Here is a 7062-nt window from a genome sequence, read left to right as displayed (position 1 = left end):
GTTGTTCTTGTGATTTAGGTATACTTGTGGTTATGATTATTACGAGATAAATGTCTGTTAGAAAATCCTCCTTGTAGGATCCCAGGATTGGAACCTAGTGTATGGGTGCTGGGAGCTGAGAATGGGGTACTACAGAGGCTGTCGGCACCGGATTTGCCGATTAATAACTTTGTGAGCCCGGTTTCCGAGTTTGGGGTGTGACACTAGTGCTCCTTTGTGGAAAGAAGATAGATGTTCATCTACACTTGAAGAGGCCGGTCTGAGATCATTTGTACAATAGGGGAAGCAATCAATGAGATTTCAATAATTTGAACAAATATAGTACTATATAATTAAACATATAGTAATTTAGCTTAAGTGGGTTTTGGTTGGGGCTTACATGGTGCTTTTTTTTCTATTTTTCTAGTTACTCTATATGATGTTTGGCTTATTCCTTTTCTAATCCTGAACTAATTTAGTACTCTATGATTTAACATATTTCTAGCCTGCATGTTTTTTCTAGTGACTCTGTATGAAGTTTGGCTTGGTTTTTTTTTTTTGGTACTCTGTAGTTCATCGATATTTATAATCTGCATGAATTTTGCACTATATATTTGAATATATTTATAGTCTTGGGCTCCATTTGGTCATCACATTCGTGTTTATGAATGTAAATTTATCTCAAACCAAATGGAGCTTAAGTGATGAGGGTCGAATATTGCATATTAGACCCTAATCATTACCAGATTTTACGTATATGATAATGCTTAATGGAGTATTTTAATTGTATTTTTGTTACAGGATGAAGTCAGGAGCGTTAATTGAAAATTGATGTTAAAGGCATGGATTTCATGATCCAAAGTCTCCAGAGCACGGGATGGACTCCAGAGAACCAATAATGAAGATTTTACACGCCTGGGATCTGAGGAAAGCAAGCCAAAGGGGCCCGAAAAGGGTCCAGAATGCAAGATCACATGGTTCCTGCTATCCGATCAGTTCGAAACTTAATACATGTGATGAGGGAGAACCAGGGGATTCCAGATCTGGACCAAGGGAGAGAAGAAAGAGAAGAAAGAGAAGAAAGAAGAGAGAAAGAGATTGTTTGGTTTGACGTTTCTTTTATGAATTTTATTTAATATTTTTTATGGATTTTATGGGTCACTAATCTCTCAGCTAGGGCTGAGATGAAGCCCCTAATTTGATTAGATCTTGTATTGGTTGATTTACTTTGAATTTCAATTAATTTGTTTGTTTCTTTCTTTAAGTGGGCTTTATGGGTTTAAATTCTATACTTCTCCATCTATGAACTTGACCAAAGTATATATGTGGATGTTGTTTGGATGCTTATTATGGGTGCTTGTGTCTGATCAAGAACAAGTTTCCTATAGAGGAAGAAACAGGGTGCTTTAATGAATGTACATTCCATGTACCCGACCAAGGATATGGGATATGTCATTCATGGCATTGCTTAAAGGAATTAGACAGTCTCTATGCCCGATTAAGGACACAGATTGTGCTTTCTCTGTATAAGTGGTATCAATCTAGATCAAGGTGAATCAACAGACAAAACAAGGTTAGGATAATTAGGGGTGGATTCGAAAGTCCTAGTGCTCTCTCTCTCTGATTGAATTTTCTTCCCTGTTCTTAATTAATTGTTTTTCATAAAATTGTGCTTAGAAATTCATTCCATTATTTGTTGGATTAGTTAAGGAGAATCATAGATTTGAATTGTGACGACTAGTCCTCGTGGGAACGATCTCGTAATACGTACCGTATCTGCATCTGATTCGTATACTTGCGAGTTTAAAAATCATTTAAATCGTGTTGGTTTAAATAAAACATCAAGTTTTTGGCGCCGTTGCCGGGGACTGTTTCGGTCCAATTGGATTTAAGATTCTCTCTTATCATAATTCATAGTCTTAGGTTTTTTACTACCTTTAGGTTAAATTTTTTTAGAAACTAACCTATTTCCTGTTTTGTAGGGACCTGACATAAACTGCTAATTTGGTAATCTCTTTCCAAATTTTCTATTTTTTTTCTAATTTCTATTTTTAGAATTAAGGTTTTATTTTTTTTAGAAAGTTTCTATTTCTAGGCTAATTTATTTTATTTTTAGAAATTTCCTATTTTCTAATTCTAGATTCTGATTCTTCTTTCAAGTAACTTTCTATTTTCTAGTTTTAGAAATTTTTTCCCTTTTTAGAAACTAACTTAGTTTTTATTTCTAAGATTACAAACTTTCTTTTTTAGAAATTAACCGTTGCTTAGGATTTTTTTTCTAGCATTATTTTAGTAAATTTAATTTATTTTTGTTTTCTTTTTGAATTAAGGAAGGAAGCTGCTAAATAACATTGTCTTCAAAAGGAGGAGCTCTCAAATCTTCAGACATTCATCATCTCCTTTTCTCGGGTTCTTCTTTCCAATTCTCGTTTACATAGCTTTCTCTTGTTTTTAGGAATTCATAACTTTTTCCTTTAGTTTTATTCATCTTAGGTTGCATCTTAGTTTAGTTTTCTTTCTTATATTGATAACATAGTTTATGCTGGGACGTAGATCTCTGAACATAGAACTAGCACCGTTTGATCCTGAGATTGAAAGAACAATTCGTGAAAGATTGAGAAATAATCCTGTTGAAATGGCGAATGAGACTGAAGTTAAAGCTCTCAAAGATTATTCAGCTCCTGTCCAATTTAATGCGCCTTCATGCATAGTGTTGCCAACCACTACGGCAGCACACTCTGAACTTAAACCTGGAGTCATACAATTGTTGCCATCCTTTTATGGATTGGACAAGGAGGACCCATATCATCATGTGAAAGAATTCTTAAACATTTGCTCCACCTTTAAGTTCCAAAACTTCTCAGACGATTCGATCCGCCTACGCCTGTTTCCTTTTTCTTTGAAGGATAAGGCGAAAGCATGGTTGAATTCTCTAGAAGTTGGATCTATCACTACATGGGACCAACTGTCTAAGAAGTTCTTAAACAAGTTCTTCCCCGTTCACAAAACCAATGCCCTCCGTAGAGAAATTACTAACTTCACACAAAAAGAGGGCGAGCACTTTCATGAATGTTGGGAAAGATGGAAGGACTTGCTTCTTAAATGTCCTCACCATGGTTTTGAGAAGTGGCAACAAGTTCAATACTTCTATGACGGTCTGACACCACAGAACCGTCGCATGGTTGATGCCACCAGTGGAGGGTCATTCATGACCAAAAGTGATGTCGAAGCGTGGAACTTCTTTGAAACCTTGTGCGAAAATTCTCAGCAATGGGATTATTCAAATAGAGGTGACAGAAGTCCCCAACCACAAAAGAGAGGTGGTATATATGAGATAGGAGTCATGCCAGAGCTGAGCGCCAAGCTTGATAACCTGACAAAGAAAGTTGATGCTCTGATATTAAATAGTGGACCACCACAAACAGCTCAAGTCGAGGCATATGCCACATGTTCTAGTCCTGCCCATCCTATGCAGTCTTGTCCATCTGGTGCAGCATTCCCAGAACTTCTCTCTGAACAAGTTCATGCTATGAACACTTTTCAAAAATCTGGGAATGATCCTTACTCGAACACATACAACCCAGGGTGGGCTAGACATCCAAATTTCTATTGGGCAAAAGGACCACAACAAGGAGGACCATCTGGAAATCCTCCCATGCAACTGCACCTCCAAGTTGGCAGTCAACAACCTCAACAGTTTCCACAATATCAACAATTGCCTACACAATCAAGGAAACCATCTCTTGAGGATACACTCCATCTTTTAATGCTGATTTATCTCCAATTCCAAAAAGACACCCAACAAACCTTACTGGCCAACCAGCAAAGCTTACATGCAAATGCACAATCCATTGCCAAGTTGGAAGTACAAATGGGTCAACTAGCTGCCACATTGAGTGAGAGAGAGAAGGGCAAGCTCCCTAGCCAACCTGAGGCTAATCCAAAGGGACAGTATGAGATTGGCTCTAATTCCAACCAAGGGCAATATCATGAACAGGCCAAATCGATCACTACCCTTAGGTCAGGCAAGCAGATTGATAACAAAATAGAGATGCCTGGGGATGAATCAAATTCTAAAACAGAAGATCAAGATGAAGCAGAGAGCCATACCAATGCATCCAAAGTCCAAAAGCTCTCTGACTCTCCAAGAGCTACTAATGTGCCACCTTATGTGCCCAAAGCACCCTTTCCTCAACGTCTGGCACCAATAAAGAAAAGAAATAACTTTGATGAAATCTTGGATGTGTTTCAAAAAGTGCAAGTCAACATCCCGTTGCTTGACGCTATCAAGCAAGTCCCTGCTTACGCTAAGTTTCTTAAAGATTTATGCACTCAAAAGCGTAAGCAGAATGTTCATAAGAAAGTCTTCCTTGCAGAGCAGCTCAGCTCCATGATTCAACATAACACCCCTCCTAAATTTAGGGATCCAGGAGCTCCCACCATTTCTTGCGGCATAGGAGATCATAAAATCAGGAAGGCATTACTTGATTTAGGGGCGAGTGTCAATTTGTTACCATATTCGGTTTATGAGCAGCTAGGACTTGGTGAGTTGAAACCGACTAAGGTAACATTACAACTAGCCGATAGATCTGTCAAGGTGCCCCGGGGTGTTATTGAAGATGTGTTAATCCAGGTTGATAAATTTTATTTTCCAGTGGATTTCATAGTTATAGATACTCAGCCTGTCCAGAATCTTCATAGTCAGATCCCAGTCATTTTGGGTCGTCCATTTTTGGCCACATCTAATGCTATTATCAATTGCAGGAATGGAGTTATGAAATTGTCCTTTGGTAACATGAATATTAAACTCAATGTTTTTAATGCAGGACTCCTTCCGTACATCTTTTGAAGATCCTCTTGAGACCTGCTTAGCACAATCGGGCATGGATTTTGACATTGATAGTCCCATCCATGAAGTCAATGCATTGCTCGACTCTACTCCTATATTGGAGACTGAAAAATGGAGAGCGAAAGTGGAACCTCTTCATCCCTCTGAGACTCTGCCTGACAGCACAGTTTGTAACTCTGAGAAGATAAAGGCGAGCAGGCTGCTTAATGTTCTTAGAGCATATAAGGCAGCAATTGAACGGAAGATAGAAAAAATCCAGGGAGTATGCCCCACTGTATGGATGGATCATGCTGTGGTAATATCGCATAACATGCAAAGGAAGTGTGATCCTAACATAGAAGAAGTCGTTCGAGCAGAAGTCCTTAAATTATTTGACGACAGTGTCAGTTGCCTTATTTCAGATAGCACAGTTCATGGGAACTCACATCACTTGTCTGGGATCGGTTAATGAAAGTGTTGAGGGAATTTCTTTGGCGGACCCTGGTTATAAAGATTATTTCATTCATGGTCCGTTCTTGTCTGGCTGAAGACGTTAAACTTAGCGCTCATGGGAGGCAACCCAGCCTTTTGCTTTATTGTATTGCTTTTTATTTCATTCATTTTCATTTTTCTTAGTTAGTTACTTCAATGTTTGTAGGTAACATTACTGCAAACCCTCACGAGACTACAACTCGTCCACTAGGGGTAACCTAGGGGTTTAAAGGCTTGTTGCATGCGCTAAATGCAATCGAGAGCACCTGCGAAAGTGGTATAGGTAGGATCTTCTTTTCTTTTTCTTTTTGTTATTTTTGCTTTTGTTAATTTCTCTCTTGCCCTAACTTGCTCTTACATTGATAATTTTGGGAAGCCTCTTGATTCTCCGTCTAGGTACTATCTTTCCCTCATTCCTCTTTTATTATTCGTTGTCCCATGTGCATCGTATGATTATTTCTTTTACATTGAGGACAATGTAGATTTTAGGTTGGGGGTGGGAGATTAGGTTACCTAATCAGTATTTTCTTGGTCTTGAGGAAAATTTGTGAAAATTTTAAAATTTTTTCTGAATTTCTATTGAATTCAAAGTGATTTTGACGGATAGTTGTGATTTTAACATTATAAGATACATGATGTTGGTAACTAATGACTCTTGGATTAGGCCATCTGCTTGATTTCACAGTCAATTTTGAATTGTTAATCCATGATTAGAAGTTGTAAACATTGATTGAGCCATGATTCACATATCACATCTCGCTTACACATTAAGTTTTGGTTCGATAACTGAATGATTAACTTGGTAAAAAGAAGAATTAAAAGGCTAAGTCACATAATCTTCACCATAGGTTTGCTCCCTATAGGTGCAGATTTGATTCTCCATAGTTGACATATGAAAAAAAAAAAAAAAAAAGTTAGGCGACAAGTTTTCGCCATAGGTTTGCTCCCTATAGGTAAGAATTTGATTCCCCTCATTTGCGTTACTGCTCATAAAGAAAATCAAAGGCTGGTAAAATGAAAAGTTAATCTGTGAGATAAGTGTTGGTTTCAAGCTTGGTTGTCACGAATTACCAATGATATCATGAGATTGACAATTGGATCTCTTAATGTTTGTAGGTCGAGATTACACTTTACATTCATGGAGCTCGATGTTCAGAATTGTTCCAATTAATGGATTAATATGTTGAACTTGATTATGAAGTTTACCGTGAGCTTGATTTCAGGAGACAATTCTACTTACCATTCATGAATCTTAGAATTTTCACATCTCAGATATCTGTTCACAAGTCACTTGAGTTACAGGAATTGTCTTTTATTTCTAAAATTATTTTTCACATGTTTTGCTCGGGACTAGCAAAATGCTGGTTGGGGGTTGTGATGAGGGTCGAATATTGCATATTAGACCCTAATCATTACCAGATTTTACGTATATGATAATGCTTAATGGAGTATTTTAATTGTATTTTTGTTACAGGATGAAGTCAGGAGCGTTAATTGAAAATTGATGTTAAAGGCATGGATTTCATGATCCAAAGTCTCTAGAGCACGGGATGGACTCCAGAGAACCAATAATGAAGATTTTACACGCATGGGATCTGAGGAAAGCAAGTCAAAGGGGCCCGAAAAGGGTTCAGAATGCAAGATCACATGGTTCCCGCTATCCGATCAGTTCGAAACTTAATACATGGGATGAGGGCTGTAAATTAACCATACATATTAAATTTCAGCCATTGAAGATCTCAGGAAGTGGTCCAACGGACAGA

General features: G+C 37.8%; 1 non-coding gene across 1 annotated transcript; it reads right to left on the bottom strand.

The window, feature by feature from the left end:
• Positions 1-2992: 2992 nt before the first annotated feature.
• LOC131238115 (small nucleolar RNA R71) lies at positions 2993-3099 on the bottom strand. The gene has a single exon (XR_009167529.1). It is a non-coding gene; the product is annotated as a small nucleolar RNA R71 (small nucleolar RNA).
• Between the last annotated feature and the right edge of the window lie 3963 nt (positions 3100-7062).

This window comes from Magnolia sinica, chromosome 2, assembly GCF_029962835.1.
Source record: "Magnolia sinica isolate HGM2019 chromosome 2, MsV1, whole genome shotgun sequence".
Classification (NCBI taxonomy): Eukaryota; Viridiplantae; Streptophyta; class Magnoliopsida; order Magnoliales; family Magnoliaceae; genus Magnolia; species Magnolia sinica.
This window is presented reverse-complemented; position numbering and strand designations above follow the sequence as displayed.